This window comes from Anser brachyrhynchus, assembly GCF_964034855.1.
Source record: "Anser brachyrhynchus genome assembly, chromosome: 3".
In the NCBI taxonomy this organism is placed as follows: domain Eukaryota; kingdom Metazoa; phylum Chordata; class Aves; order Anseriformes; family Anatidae; genus Anser; species Anser brachyrhynchus.
Window position 1 is genome coordinate 115,102,870 of NC_137696.1, and position 26,395 is coordinate 115,129,264.

General features: G+C 38.1%; 1 long non-coding RNA gene across 1 annotated transcript; it reads right to left on the reverse strand.

Moving 5' to 3' along the window:
- Window positions 1-15,494: 15,494 nt before the first annotated feature.
- Window positions 15,495-21,565, reverse strand: LOC308193570. Its single transcript, XR_013949783.1, has 3 exons — window positions 20,688-21,565; window positions 19,612-19,747; window positions 15,495-17,934 (listed from the first exon to the last, which is right to left on the reverse strand). It is a non-coding gene; the product is annotated as an uncharacterized lncRNA (long non-coding RNA).
- Between the last annotated feature and the right edge of the window lie 4,830 nt (window positions 21,566-26,395).

The window sequence follows — 26,395 nt, forward strand, 5'->3', positions numbered from 1 at the left end:
GAATAAATAAATAGATAGATAGATACTATATAGATAGATAAGGTACTACATCTATGTAGAAATAATAAATGGCTCAAATACAGTATTTTTTGCCTAGGGGGGGAAAAAAAAAAGTCTCAGTGCTATAATGTATTCTTAACTGATAGGAGTCAATCTGTTACAGTTGCAATACATATGTATATATGCATTATGCACACATAAACAGCTGTGAAATCTTCATCAGGTGAGGTGTTCAGTACACATTTATTGATATTGAAAAGTGGTGAAAAACCTCCTGAAGACTTATTCTGCTTTATACTTGAGGTTGTGTGGAAACATGTTATCTTTAAATTGAAGGGGAAAGCAAGCAAGCAAGCAAGCAAGAAAGGATAGATTTGAAGCTACTATATATCTGCCTGACAGCCTGAATGTTCTCAGAAAAGATTAGACTTTGTGTCCATTTTTTACATGGAAACTTGAAGAACAAAGAACAAAATATAATTTAGACATCAAACTTAAGAACTTAGATAAGGGGTTTGGGTTTGTTGGTTTTTTTTTGTTTTTTTTTTTTTTTGGTAACGTCATTACAAAAAAAAAATCCCATATTTTCATAAAAAAAAACATAGAACATTATCTTAGAATAAAACTGTTAACATTAATAGTAGTAATAGTAGTCATTTAAATATGTAAGTATGAATACAAACGGATTCAAAAGGAAGGCAATTTTTGAGGCAGCAATACATATACATATAGCATTTCAAATGGTGGTAAACACCCATGGTAATCAAATAGTTAAGATCCTTATTGTAGAACTGAATCTTGCAATTTGTTTCTGGTCCCATTTCTGGGTTTGGTCTTAAATCTTACACTACAGCCTTCTTTGAGGTAGTTGTAAAGTGTGATAAGGTCTCCCGTGAGACTCCTTTTCTCTAGGCTAAATAACCCCCAACCACTCCTCATAAGACTTGTTCTCTAGACCCTTCACCAAATTCATTGTCCTTCTCTGGACATGCTCCAACACCTTGATGTCCCTCTTGTAGTGAGGGGCCAAAAACTGAACACAGTAGTTGAGGTGCGGGCTCACTAGAGCTGAGTACTGTGATCCAATCACTTCCCTAGTCCTGCTGGGCACATTATTTCTGATACAACCCAGGATGCTGCTGGCTTTCTTGGCCACCTGAGCACACTGCTGGTTCATATTCAACTAGCTATCAACCCAGGTCCCTTTTTTCCTGGCAGCTTTCCAGACACTCTTCCTGCAGCCTGTAGCATTGCATGTGGTTCTTGTGCCCCAAGTGCAGGATCTGGCACTTAGCCTTGTTGAACCTCATACAGTTGGCCTCAGCCCATCCGTCCAGCCTATCCAGATCCCTCTGCAAAGCCTTCTTACCCTCAGGTAGGTCAATACTAGTGCCTTGTGTTGTCTGCAAACTTACTGAGTGCACTTGATCCCCTCATCTGGATCGTTGGTAAAGATATCAAAGAGAACTGACACCAGCACTGAGCCCTGGGGGACACCACTTGTGACTGACTGCCAGCTGGATTTAACTCCACCATGACTCTTTGGGGCTGGCCACCCATACATCTTTTTACCCAGTGAAGCATATGCCCATCCAAGCCATGAGCAGCTTGTTTCTCTAGAAAAATGTTGCAGGAGTGTCAAAAGCTCTACTAAAGTCTAGGTGGACCACATCCACAGCCTTTCCCTTATCAACTGAGCATGTCACCCTGTTGTAGAAGAAGATCAGGTTGGTCAAGCAGGATCTGCCTTTCATAAACCCATGCTGACTGGACCTGATCACCTGGTTGCCCTGTAAGTGCTGTATGATGGCACTCAAGATATTTTGTTCTGTGAGCTTCCTCAGCACCAAAGTCAGATCGACAGGCCTGTAGTTTCCCAGATCCTCCTTCTGGCCCTTCTGGTAGATGGGCATCACATTTGCTAGCCACCAGTCAACTGGGACCTCCCCTGATAGCCAGGACTGCTGATAAATGATGGATGGAAATAACATTATTTATACTTGTTATTTATTTACATGGACCCAAGACTCAGAAATCTTAGGATTGATACCTAAACATAGCAGATTGTGACTGGAAAAAAAATAAAATCCTTGGTGCTACCTATTTTATCCAAAATATTGAGACAATCTTCCCTTACCTTCATCATTTTGCTGATTTAGACTAAAAAGTCTTTTATGAAAGTTATTTTGATCATTTCATATTTATGTTACCTAAGTGCCACTGTAAATAGATATATAAATAAATATTTTATGTGATCTAGATGGGGTCAGGTTCCTCATACGTTGTCTCAACAAGCTTTTTGTGCCTCTTCCTCATATGACCCTCACCCTTGGGCCAGCATTAAAACTCTCTTTAACTCTGCCCTCCTAGATCTGCCTAGATCTGTTGCTGGAGAACAGAGAGGGTCTTGTGGGAGACGTGGCAATTGGTGGCCATCTCGGTCATAGTGACCATGAAGTGGTTGATTTTAGAATTTATGGTGACAGAAGGAAAACTGTCACCAAAACTTAAGCCCTGGATATGGGGAAAGCAGACTTCAGGCTGCTCAGGGAACTAGTCAGCAAGGTCCCCTGGGAAACTGCTTTTGAAGACATTGGCGTCCATCAGTGCTGGTCAGTCTTTAAGCACTGCCTCCTAAAAGCACAAGATCAGGCAATTCCAAAATATCGGAAGTCAGGCAAGCGGGGCAGATGGCCGGCCTGGCTGACCAGGGATCGTATACTGGAGCTTAGGCGAAAAAAGAAAGTGTATGGCTGCTGGAAGGAGGGTCAGGAGACGAGGAAGGAATACAGGGATGCTGTTCGTGTTTGTAGGGAGAAAATTTGTGTGGCCAAAGCCCAACTAGAGTTGAAGCTGGCCATGTCTGCGGGAGACAATAAAAAAGTTTTTTTTAGATATGTGAACAGAGAAAGGAGAACCAAAGAAAACATAGGTCCGCTACTATATGGGGAAGGCCTCCTCACAGACAATGACATAGGCAAAGCAGAGATGTTTAACGCCTTCTTGGCCTCCGTCTTCAACACTGATGATGGGCTTCAGGACCCAGGGTACCCTGAGCTGGAGGATCATGACGGTGGGAATGACAAACTCCCAACCGACCCTGAATGTGTGCGGGATTTGCTGCTCCACCTGGATCCATACAAGTCCATGGGTCCGGATGGAATTCATCCCAGGGTGCTTAAAGAGCTGGCTGACGTCATCGCGGGACCTCTCTCAATTATTTTTCAATGATCTTGGGAATCTGGAGAGGTCCCATTGGACTGGAAGCTGGCAAATGTTGTGCCAATTTTCAAGAAGGGTAAGAAAGAAGACCCCAGCAATTACAGGCCTGTCAGTCTCATGTCAGTGCCTGGTAAAATTACGGAGAGGATGATCCTTGAGGTTACTGAAGTGCACCTGGGGGACAATGCAGTCATTGGTCCCAGCCAACAGGGGATCATGAGGGGTAGGTCCTGCCTAACAAATTTGATTTCTTTTTATGATAAGATCACCCATCTAGTCGATCAAGGGAAACCAGCTGATGTGACCTTTTTGGACTTCAGCAAAGCTTTTGACACGGTTTCTCATAGGATCCTACTGGACAAAATGTCCAGCATACAGCTAAACAAAAACATCATGCGATGGGTGAGCAATTGGCTGACAGGCAGGGCTCAAAGGGTTGTGGTAAATGGGGCCACATCTGGCTGTCGGATGGTCACTAGTGGGGTCCCTCAAGGCTCCATTTTAGGGCCCGTCCTTTTCAACGTTTTTATAAATGATTTGGATGAAGGACTAGAAGGTGTTTTGAGCAGATTTGCCAATGACACCAAACTTGGAGGAGTTGTGGACTTGGATGAGGGTGGAAAGGCCTTGCAGAGAGATCTGGACAGATTGGAGAGCTGGGCGATCACCAACCACATGAAGTTTAACAAGAGCAAGTGCCGGGTCCTGCACCTGGGATGGGGCAACCCTGGCTATACGTACAGACTGGGTGATGAGACGCTGCAGAGCAGCTCCGCAGAGAGGGATCTGGGGGTTGTGGTTGACAGCAAGTTGAATATGAGCCAGCAGTGTGCCCTGGCAGCCAGGAGAGCCAGCCATATCTTGGGGTGCATCAAGCACGTCATTGCTAGTTGGTCAAGGGAGGTGATTGTCCCACTCTACTCTGTGCTGGTGCGGCCTCACCTCGAGTACTGTGTGCAGTTCTGGGCACCACAGTACAGAAAGGACATTAAACTGTTGGAGAGTGTCCAGAGGAGGGCGATGAAGATGGTGAAGGACCTAGAGGGTAGGACATATGAGGATCGGCTGAGGTCACTGGGCCTGTTCAGCCGGGAGAAGAGGAGGCTGAGAGGGGACCTCATCGCAGTCTACAACTTCCTCACAAGGGGGAGTGGAGAGGCAGGTGACCTATTCTCCGTTATCACCAGTGATAGGACCTGCAGGAACGGTGTTAAGCTGAGGCAGGGGAAGTTTAGGCTGGACATCAGGAAGAGGTTCTTCACTGAGAGGGTGGTTGCACACTGGAACAGGCTCCCCAGTGAAGTAGTCACTGCACCAAGCCTGTCTGAATTTAAGAAGAGATTGGACTGTGCACTTAGTCACATGGTCTAAACTTTTGGGCAGACCTGTGCAGTGCCAGGAGTTGGACTAGATGATCCTTCTGGGTCCCTTCCAACTTGGGATATTCTATGATTCTATGAACTCCTTCAGTTGAAAACATATTGAAAAGAGCAGACTGTACTCATGTCTGAAGAAAAAATCTTGTGATATCTTGATTTTAATAAGACACAAAGAAGAGCAAATGCTCTTTTATTAACCTTTTAATAATGAAATCTTTGAATTCTGACAGTTGTGCTGCATGGGCTTACATCAGTCTGACTTTAAGTCTTCAGTTTAAAAGTGAAAAACAACACCTCTCCCTCCTCTGCCCTTCAACAGACCTGGAAGTTGTCTAGGGATTCAGGAGCTATTTATTAGTTTTGGATGATATGGAAATATATTTTTACTTACATATGTACTGTCCAAAATGCTGAAGAAGAATTAGGGAAATAATTGCCAAGAAGACATTTACCTTGAGTTCCCCAACTCACTTAGTGAAAAGGTCATTCATATTTTTGCCCTGACCTCTATGTGGAGGATAGTACACAACTTCTCTTCTCCAGGAGCAGACTAGAAAGCAGAAACTCTTTGCCTTTGGCTTCCACATCTCCAAGGTATCAGCGATTTACTACGTATTAAGCTCTCAACTCCTCCACGTCCACTGCATGAGGTACTCCCTAGCTGATAGTCATGAGGCAATGGTGCACATATTTGTCAGGGTGTAGGACCCAGCCAGGCATTGCACTCAGGAAAGGAATATCCCCAGCCACGTATAGTGACGTTGAGAACCAGGGATTTGAACACCTAAGTTTAGCTTAGAGTTTCATCTTACAACGAATTAGAGACCTACACTTTGTCAGCTGATAAAACTTTCTAGACTCCATTGACTGTATTGACAACACAGCCATTGACTGTCAATGGGAGTTTAGAAACAAAGCTTACATTAGACACCTACATGCTGCTGTTTAAAATTAGCTGTCTGAATCAGAAAATGGATGACATGAGAGAGAAGGGGAAGATCAGTAATGTGGAATATGGTGCTGAACTAGACAGTTTTTACCAGAGGGTCTCATCAGGAGGTATGGAAAACTGCAGCTTCTGTTCTTCAGAGCCCTGTGCGTCATCTGCTTCTGAATTATTGGATGAAAGATTGGTCAGTTACCTCAGCCTGGTACACAGAATCCCCTGAGGGACTGGCCGACTGCACGTCATGCTTGGAAATGCACAAGCTATTGATATCTTGTGAAGGCTACACTGAACAAATCCAATGTGAAGCTTGTAGCTACATAAACACCAGTAAATAAAGCAAAGACAAAACATAAGTTTTGCTCATGGTCTTTGCCTACTATCACGTTCATGCTAGGAATGTGTTTCCTGCACAGTGTCTTTCTAGGCTCAATCTCCTATGTTGGGAGATTAAAAAAAAAAAAAAAAATTAGGTAAATGGACACAAGCTACAGAGACTTTCATTATCATGTCCGGAAGATGGGCCCAACCCACTAACAGCATATATGAAACCTGTATGACCTACCAGCAGCTGTGATATGCAAACTCTAGACTTGTTAGAGCGCTGTTCCTAAGCAGCTTTGTTAAATCTGAATTCCTTTCTCTAATGCTGTCCATGGTATCAGTAGCCAATATGAAGCAATAAGAAATATGCTATAACCCTCCATACTTCTCTATGTCAGGCTACAATCTGTTTTTTATCAAGTTAAATGTAATCTAAGCCTTGAGCAGAAGGAAAAGAAACACCTTGACCTTTTTTTTTTTTTTTTGGTACAAAGCAGACACCAATAAGTTTATAAGGAAAAGAGATATAGGACCTTTATAGACTAGTAATATTTCAGGAACCTGTCCCAAATAACATGACAGCTATAGTCTTGACTGCTGGAATTTATGAGTGTGTGTATATTATATACTTTACTTACCTTGTTAAACTACAAGGGTCTTCTCACATACATCACATTACTCAGGTAACAGTCCAGACTTATGCGAGCCATATTTGTTATCCTTAATTTATTAAACACTCTCTCTGTTTCTCCACTGCTTATTTCTCCAGTGCTTTGGAGTATGTTTCTGGAAGAGCTCAATGTGATTTCTAGAAGACAAGGAGCTCTAAGCTTTGAGTCAGTGTTTCTGAGGGACTGATTTTGCCATTTCAGTATCTCAAAATAGAGCCCGGATACAAACTGAAACTGAAGTACAAGTGCATGTTCAAAGCCTTGTATGATCTCTGGCAAGTAGCAACATTTTAGCCATGGTGGTATATTTAGCGCAAGATTTATACATAGGGGTAAATTTAAAAAAAAAAAAATCTCTTTAATAAAAGTCACCACCCTTAAAAGTAATCCTCTCTGTGTCCTTTGATAGACAGTCGTTATTTCTAAGAGTGACAGGACCGCTGCCCAGACAGTGAGCTCCTACTGCAGCCCCATGTTAACTGATAGTTTCACTTGACTTAGAGGAGCCTTTGCATGCATAGAAAAATCAAAAATTTAAAAGGAGAAATCCTGTGTAAACATAATCTTTCATGTACTTAAATTAGATAAATATATGTACTAACATTGCAGCAACCTGTGTTTAAAGAAAGACATACAGAAACTTTAGTTTTATGTAGGTCACAGCAGCCATACTTCAGGGAAAAATAAAAAGGTTCCTGACATTTGAAAAGTGTTTTGCTTTATATTTATTTGTTTGTTTAGGCTGGTTAGTTAGTGGGAATGCGGCACTTTGCTGCAGCTCTCTACCGCAGTGGTTTTCTGTTATCTGAAGGGCTTACATTCACACAAAGCATTCTGTAAATGGTAATTTGTCATCAATTGAGAAGGATTAAAGAGGGATCAGTTACAAGAGAGTCTTCTACTTATATTTACTCTATCCACATCAACACTTCTTCCTACTTTAGTGAAATTGCAGCCTAGCACATGAGTAATTTGTGTACCTGTAACACGTTTACCTGATATTAAGAGCTGATTGAATAAAAGCCACAGGCTGGAACCTTTTGTCTCAATATTTGCCTTTCAGTTGTTGTCACAATTCACCCATTGATTTCAAGAGCACAACCATTTCTTGATGATGAAAGCTAATCTCTCTTTCATGCTTGTTTACATACCCAGTTCAGTCCAAGAAGACAGTTGCACTTTTCACCTTGGTCTACAAGTAATCATGCAAACAAATGTCTCAAACCTGAGCAACCCCTTTTTGTGTCCACCCCTGTTTGTTTAACTCACGCTTCTGCTCACTGTTCATTGCTTGGTTATGTATTGATTTAGAGCTAAGAACCTAAGATCAAAGGCTCTGAAAGCACATTATGAAAACACTAGTGAGCCAAGGGTTGGACTGATCTTTGTGTAAAACCTTTAGTTTCAAAACTGTGTCTGCTGATACTCAAATCTTGTGTGAGCAAAAACTAGCATATATATGTATACTTATGCATGAATATATATAACAAATACAGAAATATTACATATTTCTACATAGAAAAAGATCCAGAGACATCACTTTCCAGGAAAAATAATAAAGCACATGCTTAATTTAAACCTAAGAGTTCTTGAATAGGAGATGGAGTCTATGTTTTCTTCAAATATTGACAACATAACCAGGGATAGCCAGAATAACTAGCCTTGTTTTGATAATCTGTTAACTGAGCCATTCAAATAAATGTATTTTTATTCTTGTTCTCATTCAAAGTTAATAAATTCTTTATTTCATGATGTGTACTTAAGTAATGTTCTTGGAATGGCCAAACAAATGTGACAATAGTGATGGACAGTAGTAAGACCAAAAGGACTGCGGGTGACTTTTACTGTGATAAGCAATCTGGCCCTAGTTCAGCAAAGCACTTAGGTTAGAACACATCTATTGAAGTCACTGTCTGCAGAGCAATTGGTTACAACAGAAGCTCACACAGAAAAACATTTTTTTCTTTCATTAAGTCACTATTCTGTTTTCTTGTGCTTTATTCCTTGTTGAACTGTATGGGTTATGGATTTTATGCTATAATTTATAACCCTGATACTGTTTAATTTACATATAGAATCATAGAATCATTAAGGTAGGAAAAGACCTTCAAGATCATCTGGTAGATTTCCAAAGAATCCATTTATTCCCCAAAATAGTAAAGTTTCTTGAGTTTTTAAAGACTGTTTCTTAAAGATTGATGAATGTTGTACACTTAGAAGCCACAATGTTAGTTCAGACCAGATCTTTCTGTTCGTAGCTATGCTGCTCTGTTACTCTAAAAAAATGAACTCACTATGGTGTCCCAAACAGGTGAACACTAGTGTTCATTGGACTACCTTAGTTATGCTAATGCTGGCTTTCAGATAGACTGAGGTTACAAATCTTTATATTTCACCCTTCCATTACCAACGCTGTTGGCACCACTGTTTGTCTGCTCCGTCTCGTACCACATCTTTCCTCAATGGATATAAATATCACAGAATCACAGAATGGTTGATTTTGGAAAGGACCTCTGGAGGTCATCTGGTCCAACTTCGCTCCTCAAGCAGGTCCACCTCGAGCTGGTTGCCTAGGACCATGCTGAGACAGCTTTTGAATATCTCCAAAGAGGCAGATTCCACAAGCTCTCTGGGCAACCTGTTCCATTTCTCAGTTACCCACATAGTAAAGTGTTTCTTGATGTTCAAAAAACACTTTTTCTTGAACATGAGACTACATAATCCACAGTATTACCTATCTGTACTTCATAGCACCAGAAAGAGGGAGAGTGACAAGAAAAGTTCTACCAGGGTTTGAATCCACTAAAGACTACTTTATATGTGTACCTGGTAGATATCATGGGACAAGGTGATCTTACCTAGCATCCCAAGGACCCTTAGTTCCTATGAAGAAAGATGGCTCTTTCTGCCTTTACTTCTAACCCAACACACATCACTGCCCTGAGAAAATCCTTGACCTTACTGGTAAGTCCCTGAGGCTTTAATAAATATTTTACTTTTTGGAAGTAACTCATAGGCCTGGCCCAGCATTAAGAGAGTTCACAGGATCTGGGAATACAGAACAAACCGTTGGTACCTCTTGTTATGTTGTTAGTGTTATTAACATATACATGTGTTTTATGATTCTTTTTGTAAAATCTGGATATAAAACCATTTTCCCCAGACACAAAGTCAGCGGATGACCTGTAGTCAACCCACACATTTTATTGCCAGAGAGAATAAAACTACATTACTGTTACCACTTTTTTTTTTCTCTCCTTTGGTGTGTAAACCTTCATAGTAAGATCCCAAGGAAGAGCATTACCACGAGTCTCTGTCTTCTTAGAAAAGGGGCATTTATTAAGCAGTCAGCTTCAATGCTGAGTTTAAGATTACACAAAATCCAGGCAGGAGGGGACTTGAAAGGGTCTTTTAAGCAGCCATATCTGGAGGGAAATGGCATTTAGGAGTCACATACTACGCAAGCAGCTAAAAAAAAAAAAAATGTTAAGCTTGCATAATGTATTCTGTGTGAGATGGTTCTCCTTTACCACAGCAGATACTCATGAGATCACCCCAAAGTGTCCACAGCTTTTCAATCTTTCTCAAAATTGCAGACCTAAAAATACTAGTAAAAATGCAGGCAGATACTGATGGGCTCATTCTTTGACAGTTGAATGGTGTCGTTTGCATCTCAGTGAAGCCCATTCCCACAATACTAATTTATACCTATGTATGTGCTTTTGTTTTCTTGCATAATGACTGTATTGTATGTTCAGAAACAGTATGTCTGTCTGGGCTGGCTTTGGTAGTATAGCACGTCTGAGCATGCACTGGACATAGCCATTTACAGCAGCTGGCAAGAGTCTCAGTGGCTTAGGTTACAAGTGCGTATTTGGGGTTGGCATCAAATTGTATTAATGTTATCCTGAACTCTGGTGTATCTTGCTGCCGAACAGATTTATTTTTTTTGGCAAACTTGGTCTTGATGCTCAGCCTCCAATACCAGAAAAGAAACACCTAGGCAGGGCAACAAAAGGTTTGATAAAGCCTGAAAACTGATGGAAAGGAAGGGAAAGATGCAATGGTCTTCCCAGGCCTCTTTCCATTTCTCAGTTAGGGACTGAGATCTTCCAATGAACCAAATTTTATACTTAATCATTGCTAATGAGAGCTTAATTTGGAATTTATCTGCAGTCTAAAAGAGCCTTCCTCTTAGGAGGCTTTTTCTAATAACATAGAGAGACTGAAAATCAGAGAGAATTGTGTGCTTCTCTGCCACACCTCTTTTGAAGAGACATCTGGCACTGGAACATGCTCACAGCTGTGTTGCATTTCAGGTTGCTCCATGTCGTGAGACACTGGGGTGTAAGTTTTTGTGGTCGCTTCAAAGTGTGTACTGAAAGGCTTTGTGACACCTGGGGCTTGTTAGGGTTTTCCTTCGGGCATTCCAGATGGAGCACTTCAGTGATACTTCGGAGTGTGCTCTGAGGACTAGACCAGCATGTCTACCACAGCAATTTTCTTCAGGTCAGGAATACGCTTTTGAAGCAAATCATCCAGTTAACCCCTCTAGCTGCTTTTTGGATTGCATCACGGAGTGGTCATGTATCACAGGAAAGCAATATTTTGGGGGTCAAAATAAGCCAATGAGTACTCTTTAGCATTGCACCTAGCATGCTGCAAGCGATAATGGGCTGAAGTTAACAAGATCAAAACAGAGCTAGTTCAAAAACAAGCTCCTGAAATGCATAGAATATGGCTCATTCTCAGCTCTAACTGGTTAACAGATATGCCCCTATCAAACATTGCTAATATAAACATAGCTTGTGTGGACAGGTGGGAAATTAATCTTGAGAGTGCTGCTGGAGGTACTTTAACAGCATGTTGTAATGACCGATATTTCAGAAGACAGTGCAAAAAAAATCGTATGAGCTTCCCCACGTACAGAGAAAGGTTTCTTTACACCTTCATTAAGAATAACTATTGTTGCAATTATCACATTTCTTTGTTTTTGTGTTGTTCATTACCAGAGCTAGGGCTGGTACTTCTGTAGGAATCCAGTTATCCCGTTGTGCTAGTCAATGCTCATACACAAAATAACAAACTTTAATCCATTTAACTTCTACAGTGTAAATCCTTTGTTGATCTATGCCCTGAAGCAGGAGGGTTTATTTTGTTTCCATACTTTATTTATACCTGTGATATTTGTGATGTTATTGCAATGAATTGTTTAGAGGCCTTTCAGAGCATGTACTTCATGTTACAGCTTGTTCACGATGTTGTTGCTTGAGTGATAATTTGTTCAAGGTTGACAAGCATGCATTGTCAGTCTTGAGATCTTTACACCAGCTTTTGATGGAATGTCTAATTATATATATATATGTATTATTGAATGTGAATTGCAATGTATGAATTCACATCCTATATGTTGTTACCAAACAATGTTACCTATATGTTATACCTATGTTATATGTTGTTACCTATGTTATACCAAAGGCTGAAGGTCAAAAGCCATTGATGCAAATAGGTGTAAATTTATATAATACAATCTTCATGCTGCAATACCTTTTTGAGATGATAAATTACTATGAGATGTTAATTTAAACAAAGGAAACATCTGTCAGTCACAAGTTACAAAACCAATGAGTGTTGCATGATTACCATCACAGATCTTGGAATCCATGCTAGCTTTCCCTATCTTTCATATATGTGTAAGTGGGGATTCTCATAAATTCAGAGCCTTTCTGAAACCTTGCTATGTTCCAGTGATTGCTATCCAAATCCCACCTACTAAGTGATGATAGAACCAGGCTTCAAGTTCCTGGCAGCTACTTAGATCTCGATTTCTATTACATATTTGCAAAGTTGACTCTGCTTTTTTATTCATGAATCTGTCCATAACTTAGGTGATCTTTGTGCATGGTATCATCTCAGAAATGTAATGAAAGAGGAAGTCTGGAAAGATACTGAGGTCCTTTACATAGAACAATGGTGTGGGAACCAGCAGAATGCTTCTAAAATATACAGACTTACTGTAGACGAGTCCCTTGACCACATAACCTCCTTTACTTATTCTACTCTCTTGCTTTCATTCTTTCTCTTCCTTTTTCTTTCCATCCATTACCACTTTCCTCACCGTCAGTGATGCTTAGAATTTGCTCTTGACTGATTCATGACTGTCACACCAAGGAAAGATAATGTAAACCACAAATGGTAGTATTACAAGTGCTGGATAGTAATTGAAAATGAATAATCAGAGCATTTCAGGGAGGAAAAAAGTCAACAATAACAAGGCTATCTGTGTGCTTAACTTATCAGGTACCTATTGCTTCTTCTGTCAGGCTTTCTGGTACATCTGATATTCTAGTACCTCTAACTTCTGTCATTATCATAAATAAATGCTGGGATCCTCTTACATAGGAATTTTATTCTCTTAATATTACAAGAAGACACTCATAACAGAGATGGATGTTTCTAGTCCTCCTGGGTGGGAATGCTATTCAGGAATGACAGCAACCTGGAAATTATTATTTTTCTGCTCATGTCATTAGTATTGTAAAAAAAACATATGTACATTTTCTTTTGTGAACTTGAAACCAGTATTTGCTGCTATGTTGTAACATTGGACCCTGTTAAGGGACCTCTGTTTTTATATCCCAGCTGAATTTCTTCCCTTAGAGTTTGGGAAATAATGTGAATATAGCAATAAATGTTTTTAAGGAGAGAAGAAAACATGAAATACAAAGTACAGTATTACTGTGGTTTAATGGGAAATGTTCTTATTGAATGATATGTTATCTTGAAGAAAGTGGCACTAAAATGAATGAGCTTACTATGAGTAGCATTTTAATCAGTGTGAGTTAAATCACTGGAACTGGACACAGATAAAACAAGAGAAGATTTTGTTACATGCTCCAAACTACCTCATCAATTACTAAAAGCATAATGAGGAGACAGAAGAGAAAGACAATAGAAATGTCATTTGTTATTATTGTACTTTGCTTATGTTATTCCATTTTAAATATTTTTCAGTGACATTGTTTCAGTTTGCTTTGGGAACTTTTAGACATGCCTGACCTATAATGTGTATACTATAAAATTAATTTAATGTTTTACTACATTTGCCTTTGAACATGGGTCCTCTTCATTTTTTATAGTTAAGTGAAATGTGGAATGTTAAATTCCAGAGTTGGCAGCCATGTTCTCTAGTAGTTATTCATTTCTACACTACAGATTTTGTTTCAAGGGCATCTTTCCTGAGCTGGATTGCATCCATTTTTCTGGGTGTTGTTCTACAAAATATCCCTAAACATGAACAGGCAGTCTTATTCTTTCTGATTTCTTAAGCATACTAGAATTTGTAACTTAATGCATGGAAAATTAATTCTGAGATATTTATAACTAAACTATATGTAGATAGGTATATAATACTCAATTTTTTTTTCTGAATATATGGATTTATTTTATATTTTTTCCCCACCAAATCAAATACATAAATAAATAAACCAGAAACTTATGTTTAGGCTAATCCTGCAAAATTGTCCTGGAATTTTACCTGTTTTTAAAAATAGAAAAAATAAGGTTTTATAGACAGAAAAAAAAAATCTAAATTAAAAGCATATTCCAAATCTTGTATAACAGTACAGATTTTAGTATAGAAAGAAGTTGCATTCCTGTGAGTAAAGTCTGCCTTTGACATATAAAAACAATATTTTTTGTAAGAAAATTAGTCAATAAGCAACACATTAACTCAGTTAATAAAACAACAAATTCATAGGTGAATTAGGAGTTCGTTTAAAACAGTTTTCAGAGTAGAAACCCCAAACAATTTTCATGAGAGAAAAAAAAAAGTCAAAAATAGCATCTATAATCATAATTATTTTCTGCAGTCCACTTGAAAATCACACAGGTTTTTAATTAATGACTCTAGAACCTTGATTAATGCAGATTTTCATTTTAATGAACTAATTCCAACCTACCTTTTTCCAGTGATTTTTGCCTAGAAATAATTAACTTATTTATTTCACATATGAAGAAGAAATTGAATAAGCAGATAGAGGTTTTCAGCTTGGTAAGGAATTAATGCTGATGTCAAAGATTACATCATTTCATTTTTATAATTATACAGACTGTCTGGCATCATGCAAGTAAATCACATAATGTAAGATGCCAAACACATTGAAATTAATTTTGAGTGCGCTTGGATGACATCATCATACAAAACTTCAATCATTCAAGTCTGAAAAGTCTCCCTAATGTCTCTTTGGAGATAAATGTTTCAGATAACAAATCATCTCAGTTACCTCTGCAGCTAAAATGACCTCTGATGTGTGGTTTTGCTTCTTTCATGTTTGCTTGGTATGGAAACCAGACTAAGGAAAGGCACAGGTGAGCATCCATATCTCATTTACCATGTAGTCAAGGTACAGCTGAAATATGCACAGGTGTTTCTTGGATAACTTATTTCAGGAAGAACTTTCAACGACTATCAGAAATTGAAATTATTTTGCTCCTAAGGGATATCTATTTTCTTCTTTTAGCTATAGTGAGCAAAGTATGTTTAGATTAGACAGCTAACTTGTAGATGCCTAAGGTAAGATGAGATCACCTCTCTGGCCTGTCTCTGGAGGAAAAAAAGAAAGAAAAAAAAGTCAGGATATGGCACAAGTAAATTTACTTCCCAAGGTGAGAAGAAAATTAAAGAAGACTAAAACAAGAAAGGCTAACTGGGATTTCAGACCTACCTTCTAATGCCCCAGAATGGAGTGCAGTTTCAGCTTTGGCCCAGAAAAAATGAGCTCATTTTAAGGAGTTGTCTTACTCCTACTGATTTTAAAGGAAGCCTATTAAGGAAACATTCTACAGAGGGAAGTTAGTGCTGTTCTCTCACATGTTGCAGAGGCAAAATGCTGTCCTGCAGTACATATTTTGGTTTTTAGAGGCGTTTATATGGTTCTGATATTACTGTTGTTTTAGCTGGTAAATATTTCATTTGTTGTTATCTTTTTCTTTGCTTCTTGTCTCTAATTCCTAGTGAAATAGCTCATTCTAAACCCCCAAGCCATCACTAAATTGATAACGCCTCTTCAGTTGGGGTCTATTTATATTAGTAAGGACAATTTAAAAAAAAAAATAAATTTTGGAGAGTAGTTTCTGATATTCTGCACAGAGATTTTATTTTATAAATTATCTCATTTACACTGAACTTCTGAAATAGCAGATCATATCCTGTAGCAAATAAAATTGCAGACCTCAGTTGTTCTGAGACAGCAAAATGGCATTTTCTCTACTTCCTTCTCCTCTCATTGAACTTCCATTTCATATAACAAATTTTTCAGAATGAAAAAAAGTGATTGCCATTTTAAAAACTGTGTTTATACTTCTATCTTTTCTCTGTAAAGCATCACTTTTTATCTTAGCTGTATTATGTTTTCAGAGAAGGACAACAGTTAGACATTTCAGAGATTGGTTTCATATAGATAAATTGCTAGAGAGAGAGGAAAAGCTGCACTACAACCTTCAGGTTGTTTCACTCTGCTAGAAGTCTCCAGAGAAACCACTCTGGCATTAGGACGAAATTCATGGCAAACACTAAGAAAACATTTCCACCTTGTTCAAGATTGTTTGACTTCTGTTCTGCTGCCATTTGCTCACAGCATAATATCAATTTTCATGCACTTTAAAGAAGAGCTGAGTGAAAGATCTGTCTGTTTTCAAAGTACCAAACATTGGTGTCCTGCCATCATGCTACTTCTGTGCATGTCATGTTATATTAGATTGGAGTAAGAAGTGGATATCTGATATGTATCATGGTGATGGATCTTTAGTAGAAATGCTTAAACTTCTAGGAGCAAAAGTTGTCCCTTTCAAAGGCTAGTCCCTTCACACTGAGTCCATTTTGTCTGATTAGTATGCTTTTACTATTGCAAATTTGAGGATGTATGCTCATACACTAATGTAAATTACTTTTTTTTTTTCCCCCATTTGCTTTACTACATCAATATAACAGATTAGAACCTACTCAACCTTGTATAAATTTGTCTTCTAGATGCAAAATGTTCTCTACTTCTTCATTAGACAGTGTGGTTTAATCAGGGACTAAAAGATAAAAATGGCCACTCTCTGCTGTCAGTTTGTTAATTATATGTGAAAATAACTTTTTTTTTTTTTTACAACTTTGAGTTTCTGAGCCTTTTGCCTTTCTTGTTTAGTGGTTTTGTAATTTCCTCTTAGCTTAAGTGTCTTTTAGAATACTATGTACAGAATTTAGCAAAGCAGGATCCTAAACTCAGTAGTCATGTCTATGAAATAGAAATAAGAATTACAAACGTAACTCCACCACTCAGAAGATCTGAAGACCAGCTCATTAAAGTAGCCTTACCTTCAAAGAGAGGTTTGTTGCCTGTTCCAGGAGGCATCAATAGTTTTAAGTATGATCACAAAATCTCAAAAAGTTATCATAACACGTCATGTTCTTTCTCTGAGGGTTTTACCAATTCATTTTGGTACTGCAAAATCTCTTGGTTTGTTTGTGTTAATCTAAATCTATTTCACATTGAACACACATCCCCCCAAAAGCCCACAGTCTAGGAATGGTTACACTAATTAACAAAAAAGCGAAGCAATGCCCTGAGAGAAACATCCTTTGGTGACCTTGTAAAAAGTGTGTATATGGAATGACATTAGATTTATGGGTTTGACAGAAGTTGTTCAAGATAGACATGTTTTTCTCCCAAACGCTATACATAAGGCTAGGAACCTACATGTGCTACTGCACATAATGGACTGACTTTTGCTGTAATTACTTAGCAATAAAAGCAGCACAATCTGTCTGGATGGGAACAAGCTGAGTAGGAAGGGAGCAGACCATATAAGAGGGAATCAAGAGTCCTGGGCTTCCTTCTTGATGCTGTCTTTGCTGCAGCACCTCATCGCTTTTTCTGAGTTGTTTCCCTATTAACCACTACCTGTCTTGCCCGCTGTGGTGGCAAATTTTGTGGGATGATGGTACCCTGTCATTGCTGTAAAACCATTATGGGAGTCTAGGAATTCAATGTACAACAGAGAAAAAGAAAAAAAAAAAAAAAAAGAAGAAAAAAAAAGTTGAAAAAAAAGTACAAATAGTCATGATGACACCTTAGGCAACAAAAATGCCTTTTCTGCTGTTGGTTTTCTTCTTATGTCCACTGCAATGAGGAGCCAAGGCTTCAGGGCATGAGTGTATAAATATTGTTCAGGAAACTGTGTCATCATTCCCTCCTCCAAAATAACAATGTGTAAGTCTGGGGCCAGTTCTTTGCCAGACATTTGTCTGGGGTTTTCCAGTAGCAGCAGCTAGGCCTGAAGCTTTTTCTTTGGCAGACTATTCTGATGATCTCTGGCATTACCCTGTTGCTGGTTTGGTTGGCTTCTGTGCAATAGAAATAAACTTAGAGTTAGGCAACTGCTGAGGATCTGGTTTGTCTTTATTTCTTTCTGACATTTTTTCTGGTTTGAACATAAAATGTAGCACTAAATTGAGGCTGGATTTATAACACAGGCCTTCTATTGCGAGACAAAAAAAAATGTACAGTTAAAAAACCACAGTAACTGTCCTTAATAAAACTATACTCCTTATGGTTGATTAAAGAAGGTTGGCGTCTTTACTGTAAATAAACACACAAGCCCATGATTACCAATGATTCAGTTTGCACTTGCAGGATTATAGGATCACGGAACAATTCAAGTTGGAGGACACCTTGGGAGCCTCAGAGGATGGTCTGCTATGGGGTCAGAACATGTTGCTCATTGTTTTCTCCAGCTGGGTCTTGAAAACCTCCAAGGATGGAGCCTGCACAACCTCTGTGGGCAGCCTACCCCTCTGCTTGAATGTCTTACTGGGGAAAAAGTTTCTAAGTATATGCAACTGAATATATAGTATATATAACTGAATATATAGTATATGCAACTCTTTTGTTTCAACTGATGCCTTTTTTCTCTCATCTCCCACCAAGCACTGCATTAAGCTGTTGTGTTCCTGAAAGCAATCTCTTTGCCATTCTGAAGAGGCCCAACTCCCAGCACCTCTCCTCACAAGACAATTGTTCCAGGGATGATAACTACCCCGGAGCTCCTGACTGTGCCCCTGTTCCTACAGTCCAGAGTGATGGTGGCCCTGGCTGCTGACAGGACACACTGCTGACTCCTGTGGCTCCCCCTTCTTGAACCCCCCTGGAGTTTCTACAGAGCTGCTCCCCAGCCACAGACAATCTGCTTTGTACTTGCACTTACACCTTCTATCCAAAACCAGAGAAACTTGATATGGAGCTTCAAACTTCAGCTGCCTATTATACTTAGGGCAGGAATATACTTAGGGCAGGATATACCTAATTAGGTATTATAATATACTTAGGGAAGGAACCCTCTTGGTTCAGAGCAGCTTCAAGCACCTTGGATCATCGTAGGCTCATGTATATGTCACTCGTGGCTCATGGCATATTTTTCTTTGTTAACCCCCACTTCTTTTCCTCTGGGCTGAGGAAAGGCTCTTCAAACTGGCTTAGCCTTGCTCACAAAGGCAAACAATCTTAAGTTTCACATCTGATTTAGTTCAAGTTTATTGTTCCTCCTCTTTATTTTAACAGCTCTCAAGTACTGTTCTAAGTTGCACTCATACAGTTCTTCAGTGGTAATTATTATCTTACCCAGGTAGAAACAGAGGTAGGCAACATCCCTGAGCATAACCAGCATGCCATGAAGGGATGGCTGAGGAACTAAGACCTGCATGTGTAGTAGCAAAATAAACTGAGGAAACTCGGCCACCTGTCCTGTGACATTCTTGGTATGGTCCTTGGCATCAGGATGTGCCCAAAGGCCCTGATCACAGCCTGGCAGCTGGTGCAGGTCAAGGGCCATTGCCCATGGGTAGCTTGAAAGCAGCCTCTGTGCTTTGGAGGGCAGAAGGTTCCAGGAGGAGGGATAAGGTTAGCCTGTGCTGCTTATCTCAGGGCTAGAGTAAAGGCCAGGAGTTACTCAGGTTGTGAAAACAAATCTGACCTAGGCCCATACTCAAGCTGACACTTTCATTTCTGTTTTATTAAAGACTTACCAAGTTACAAGTGGTAACATTCTCCTTTAACTGTTGGGCGCTCAGTGGCTGCATCCATCTAGTCCTGGTTATGGATTCAGGGGTTCTGTTGTCCTTTTTCTTAACTTTCCTGTATGGCATGAGGCCTCACAACACACTGAAAGACAAATCCAAGGCACATTGTGAGTAACTATGAGGCCTGAAATAACTCCAGGGGGGTGTATAGAGCTCCTGCTCCCACTTAGCCTTCAGTTTAGGGTCTTCTAACGTGTAGAGGGAAAAGCTTAATTAGCTGAGTGCCTCAGTTCAATTCCTGCTACTCACAGTTCACTCATGGATGTGGTATTCCACTAATACTTCTATCTATTTTAATCTTTCTTCTTGCCGGAAGAAATTAAGCCACAAATGAGCTATTTTGCCTGTGTTACAGTGGGAAGTCTAGAAAACCGCAAGGAATTCCTGGCTGAATACAGCTACACTGAAGAGAGAGAAAGGCGGTTTGTTTTGGTTTTGTTTCATTTTCGTTACTTTTCTTTTGAATGTTTATCCATAACTGCAATAAATTCTTCTGAAACCTGATTTAAAGCTGACATGGAAAAAATACTTGCTGTATAAGAGCAGCAAGAGTGCCTTTGTAAAACACATCTAATAAAACGGAGATCTACTACTGTTTAAAAATGAGCAGGTCAAAGTATTTGACCTAACACTGATGGATTCTGTTTAGAGTGTCTGGACTCAAAAGACTTCTAGCCAAATGGTTTAACAGTTAATTTTCTGCATATGTGAAAATGTGCATTTTCTCTGCATACAAAGAAAATGTATATGGGTACGCATACATATAAACAGATACACATACATGCATGTACTCGCACATGCACATACACGTTAGAATCAGGAAGAAAACAGCGTAGGCCTTTCTTTTTCAGGAAAAAGCTGAAGGTTTTTATGAAAACATTCTCTTTCAAAATAAAGAATTTTCTTTCTTTGCATATGTAAGGGGAAAATGCACAACAGGAAATTTTTTAAAACATTCATATTAATTTTCTTCGTATAGCATAGAAAGGTTACCAAATAAATTCTCATTTAAAATCACATACTTCATCTGCCCACGATTGCAGGAGACTGATGTCAAGACAATTTTCTTCAGTTGATAACCTTTCACCTTCAAAGTCTTTTTTTACTTCAGGCTGTCATGTCTTCTAGAAGTGAATGAGCTTAACCTACTAATACAAGATCAATTTTATATCCTTTGAGAGGAAAAAAAAAAAAAAAAGAAGAAAAGAAAGGAAAGAGGCACAGTTCTTCAGTAACTGTTGAGAATTAGGCCCTCTTTAAACCTGGAGCTGGTTGTGTAATAATTGAGTAACTCCCAATTATCTTGTCTTCTAAATATAACTGGATAAATATCCTGCCTATTGAAGTAATTACACTGTTTTTTATTGGATATGAAAGATCTGGAAATTTTAGATCACTGAAAAATATTATCATTTAGGCCCAGAGTTTAACATCTTCAAAAAATAGTCTTTCACTAGCAAAATAAGAAGACTTTATTAGCCTAGAGGAAAGTAATATTTGCTTTCATGGTACACATGTTTGACAGTGAGAGTCTTATCATTAGATAAGAGTTAGAGTAGCTACCATCCCACATTCTCCAAAACACAGCCAGATGGTTTGAGGACTAATTGGTGGAAAACCTCAGTCTTCAATCACAAAGCTGTTTGCATCTTTATTGCACCATTTGTTTAGTAGGCTGACATGGGATGTCTAACATCCTTAAATATCAGTATTTAGGCAGCTGCTTAATTAAATTCTCAAGGCTGCATTTTGATAGGGGTAATTCATTTCAAATGAACAACAAAACATAATCACTTTCTTGCCCTCCTTTTTTCTTAGCAGATTATACTATTATCAGTTGCTTCTGGCTGACCACAAATAACAGTGACAGCTTGAAATGAGTCACTGATCTCCACAGCCTCCCCTTCCCTACAAATCTGTCTCAAAATCTCTCAGAAATTAACATAGGTGTTTTATAATTGCTTAAAAAGTACATTTCTGAGTCTTTTGTATGACCCTCAAGTGTCAAAATCTGTTCAAGGAGAGCATCATGTTTAGCAGTGGGAAGAGTTTTGCTGAATAGATTTTATCTTCTTATATTTTACACAATAAAACAATTGCTACTTCACAAAAGGTTATTTATTCTAAAAATTTAGAAACATCTAAAGCTAGCAGTTTTGGTTTCTTTTACCTGGTTGAAATTCATCTTATTTACTTTGTATATATAAATGGCTGCTCTCATTTCTCAAGGGTATACCAATTAAAATTGTCAATCATAAATAAATAAATAAGATGGTTTGTATATATAAATTTCTGCAATCATTTTAAAAGTGCACCCCAAGTAAAATTGTCAAGGAGGAAAACAAACAAACCAAAAATCAATCAACAACAACAACAAAACCACCAAACAACAACAACAACCAAACAAACGTGCTTTTATTGTTTGCTGGCCAAAGTCATTGGAGCAGCAAGAAGATGCTTTGGCCCAAACTTGAACTTTGGTTCAGCTCAGAAAAGCCTTTGCCTCAGTCAGAGCTTTCCTTGTGTTCCTTGTTCAGAAATTTCCTGTTTCTATAAATTCTCATTTCCATAAATGATCCAAGCACCAAGATATTTATTATTATGTCCTAACCTGAAAATTGTGGCAATGCCATTCAATCCATTTCCAGCAGGGAAAAGGAACAATAAGGTAGTTGAAACTGATATAAGTAGTCAGCTTCTTAACTGTTCATTCCATAGAAATATGTCTGTTTAATATCCATGTATACAAAATATAAGAGATGCTCTCAAGTCACATATGGCCCAAGTGTAACTAAAGTAGTTTAACAAACTTCAGGGGAATGTTCATAGGAAATAAATATGCACTTTTTTTTTTAATTTTATTATATATTTGATATATAACTTCAGCTGCTCAGAAGTGGGATTGTCTTTCCTTTAAATTTTATACAGCTGAAAGCACATTCTTAAATAGTGTTAATGATGACAATGTTGATGAAAGAGAATTGATGACGTTGTTGAAACAGAATTGTTAATCATTAGAGTGATCACAAACCTTTAAAACAGATCTACATTTTCTAATAGAAGGTGCTTCACCTTGTGAAATATTCACTAAGACTATTCTTCATTTGCTGTTGCAATACTTCCTGTGCTCATACCCCAGACAAAATTAGCTCCTACTGACTGCAGTGGCTTATCCAGGGAGCAACTAATCTTATCTGAATTTCACAAATACCTCAAATGGTAGCTTGTGACTTTGATTACTTGGAGAGTAGGCCTAATCAGATTCCTTTCCTTAAAACAGTGGTTCATTCAGATCCTTCACTCTGAGAGATCAAAGCTGTTTCTTCTCCCTGTCTGCAGGGAAGCTCATTAGAAGGAGGTTGTCAGGGTTATAATCACGCAACAGTTTTACTTCTGGGTTATAACGCTTTTCCTTTCTTATCAGTCTGTGAGGTCCAAAGTGAGAGAAACAAAGTAGGTATCACTGACATACAATACTTTTAATACTTTAAAAAATTGCTGTGGTCTGGTATTTTATTCAATTCTTCATTTTTAAAGTCTTTTGCAAATATATCTCAAACTATGCAACAAGATTGGAGGGGGAATTATCTGGCTTCTAACATTTTAAAATCAGCAACTGTGTAAACAAGTTACTTTCAAAGTAAAATATCATTAGTTTGACTGTATCATATATATACTGTGCTAGCAGTCTGTATATCAAATTGATCTTAGGAATTATGTGTTATTTAATAATTTCCTCATCATTATTTCTGTCTATATTTTAAAATAGATAAATAAATTAAAATATGTTCCTATTGTATGCCACAAAGGCATCTTGTACAGTGGTTAGACTGTATGTATTGCAACTAGGAATTATTCAGCTTTAATTCTGATATCATCACTGATGTGATGGTTAATTTCAAAACTCTGCATCAAAAACTCTAGATCCTGATTCCAGTGTCATCTTCTATCTCCCACAGCAATACATGCTCACTGTGTTTGAATTCATGGTTCTGATTTATGGATCACATTTAATGATAATACATTAACGATGGTACCTGGAAACTACTAGGTACTTAATGATTGAACAAGATACTGGAAAGATAAAACAATATGGCTTCAAGCTTGTAAGTACGTACATCAGCCTATTGTATTCAGAGCCCCCGTGAATTCAGATGCAATATTCATACAGGTGAACAAAATGTAAGATCAAGACTTAAGTTACAAATAATACAACAACAAAAATAAAAAATGGTGACATAAAATACAAATATATTTTAAGCTCTTGTATGATCAATTATTGAAAAGCAACTATTTACCTACAAGTAATAATAACCTTTGGACATATTTTTTCCTCTGAATCCAGAACATCAAAACTTAATAATGTCTTACATCTGTAAGATGCTCACTAAGTAAAAAACATTATTAGAATCTGCTTACATTGAGTAATTGATTGTGAAACGGTGGGACTAGAACAGTCACTGAATGAACTAGTCATGAAGCTGAAAGCTGAATGATCACATCTGTATGGCACTAGGGCAAGCCAAACAATCAAAGAACAACAACATGCCAACAGTTACACAACCTCCACAACTGAGACAGTGCCTACACCATACCACTTTATATATCTATAGCCTTCCTGTGTATGGGTCTCAGTCTTCCAGTTCACTCAGAGCTAACTCAGGGATCTTTAATATAGTTTCTGCTACAGCAATATCATCGTATATTCCTCCACTTTCAGACATTGCACATTGGGTTGGGTTTTCCAGCTTAACATTGGGTAAATTTTATTGTTCTCTTCTTCATCCCTTTCATGAGCTGATGCATGCAAAATACTGTTACTGCCTCTCACGCCTATCTTTGGGGTCCTCCTGCAATTTCTCCTTCTGTTGCTGCCACTTCAGATTGCCCCTCCAAGGACTCCCAGTATTATTTACCAGCAGCAGCTCTTTCTCACCACCATTTCAGCTGTGTGACAGATGGCAAGTTGAGTTCTGATGGCTGTTGAGCTCTGTTCTGCAAACACAGTCAATTTTAAGAGTGACATGTCCTACAGGTAACAGGTTTTCATCTTGTAATCTGTTTTCTCTGCAGACAGCTCTCTGGAATCTACTCCCATAAACATCCTCTGGACTACTGCAATTAAAATCATGCTTCAGCTTAAAAGAGTAAATAAATAAATAAATAAACAAAATAAAGAGACATTTTGGGACAGTATACACTGGTGTACTAACCACTGAAAGGTGCTCTACAAATAAGAAAATTTTCTGTTTAAAAAATTAGTCTTTGTCTCATCCTCTAAGAGATCTTTGCTCTTCTGTATGATTTCAGAGTTTAAAGATGGTAGTTAAAAGTGATTTGAATATAAGAGAAGCTGAACACTATAGAAAACCAGCTGGAATCAGTTAAAGTTGTGAGCATTCAGAATGACCCAGGATGGATATGCCTTATCTACCATAATGCCTGGTCTTAGACAAATAGAACAAAATAAGAAGATAAAAAGTTATGTTTACTGAGTCCTCTTGCTCCCTACATTCAGTTCAGGCACTTCAAAATATATATTTTTTTATTCATCTAATTTGAATAAAGTAAATACAAATTCATTGAATTCATTGTAAAAAATACAGACACTCAGGTTTTCCTGAACTGAACAAAGAACAGTGGAGAGAATTCTCTTTCCCCTACCTGTGCTGAAGAGGATCTAAACAGGTCGTGTCTTCTATATGTGTCTAATTTACCTGGCATGCTCAGAAGATCATAATGGTGGAAAGAAAGTGATCGTGATGCCTTTTTGAAAAATACACTTTCCCAGAGCAGAAGGCACTAATTTTATGCATTTGACAATACAAGAAGAGATAGCTTTAAACATTTGTATAAAATGGAATTGAAAAGGGAACATTTCCCAAAAATTCATCTCAATTTAAAGATGTGGAGCCTCCTTGACATATGAATAGCATCAGGAATGAAGTGCTATTTTAGCAAATTCCGGATGGTGAAGTCTGTCATAATGGTCAGTGATATTTTCTAAGCTGAATTTCTCAAAAGTGCCCAGCACTGAACACGTGTCCATACTCCTGTACAAAGCAACAAGAATATTTGGCCAACTGAACTGTGTGATTGGCAAAACATTCAGACATTTCATTTTGGAAAACAAATGTCACTTTGTGGAATGGAACTTCCAACAGATTATTCCACTGCCACAGCTGAAAGGGAAAGAATCTCTAATTTTTCCTTTATTTAAAAAAAGAATAAATTATTTTTAAAACATAAGCATATGAATACAGGCTTCTGATATCTAAAATATTATCTTGTTGTCAGATTACAGGAAAAACAATGAAACAACCAAACCAAACCAAACCAAAACAAAACAAAAACACTTTCTGTGGGTCTATGGAGTTTTCCAGATTGTTCCAATGACATCACTATGGTATTTAGGACAATTAATTTTATATCAACAACTGCTGGTTAATACTTAAAATATTCTTATTGTTTTACCACTTGTAGATTGAAAAATGCTTTCACTAAAGTTGCTAAGGAAAATTGCCTTAATTTTATATGAAGTATCTTCAAAGCACAAGATTTAATACATTTAGATGGCCATCAATATGATTCAGCACAAAACTACAAGATAAAACAAAAGTAGGCTTGTCTACTTGTGTTTTAAAGGAAACACTGTTATTAGGTTGTGCTGTGAAAAGAAGCAGCAGCAATAGGTACATGTTCCATCTCTTTCACATTGTAAGTTGCAAAA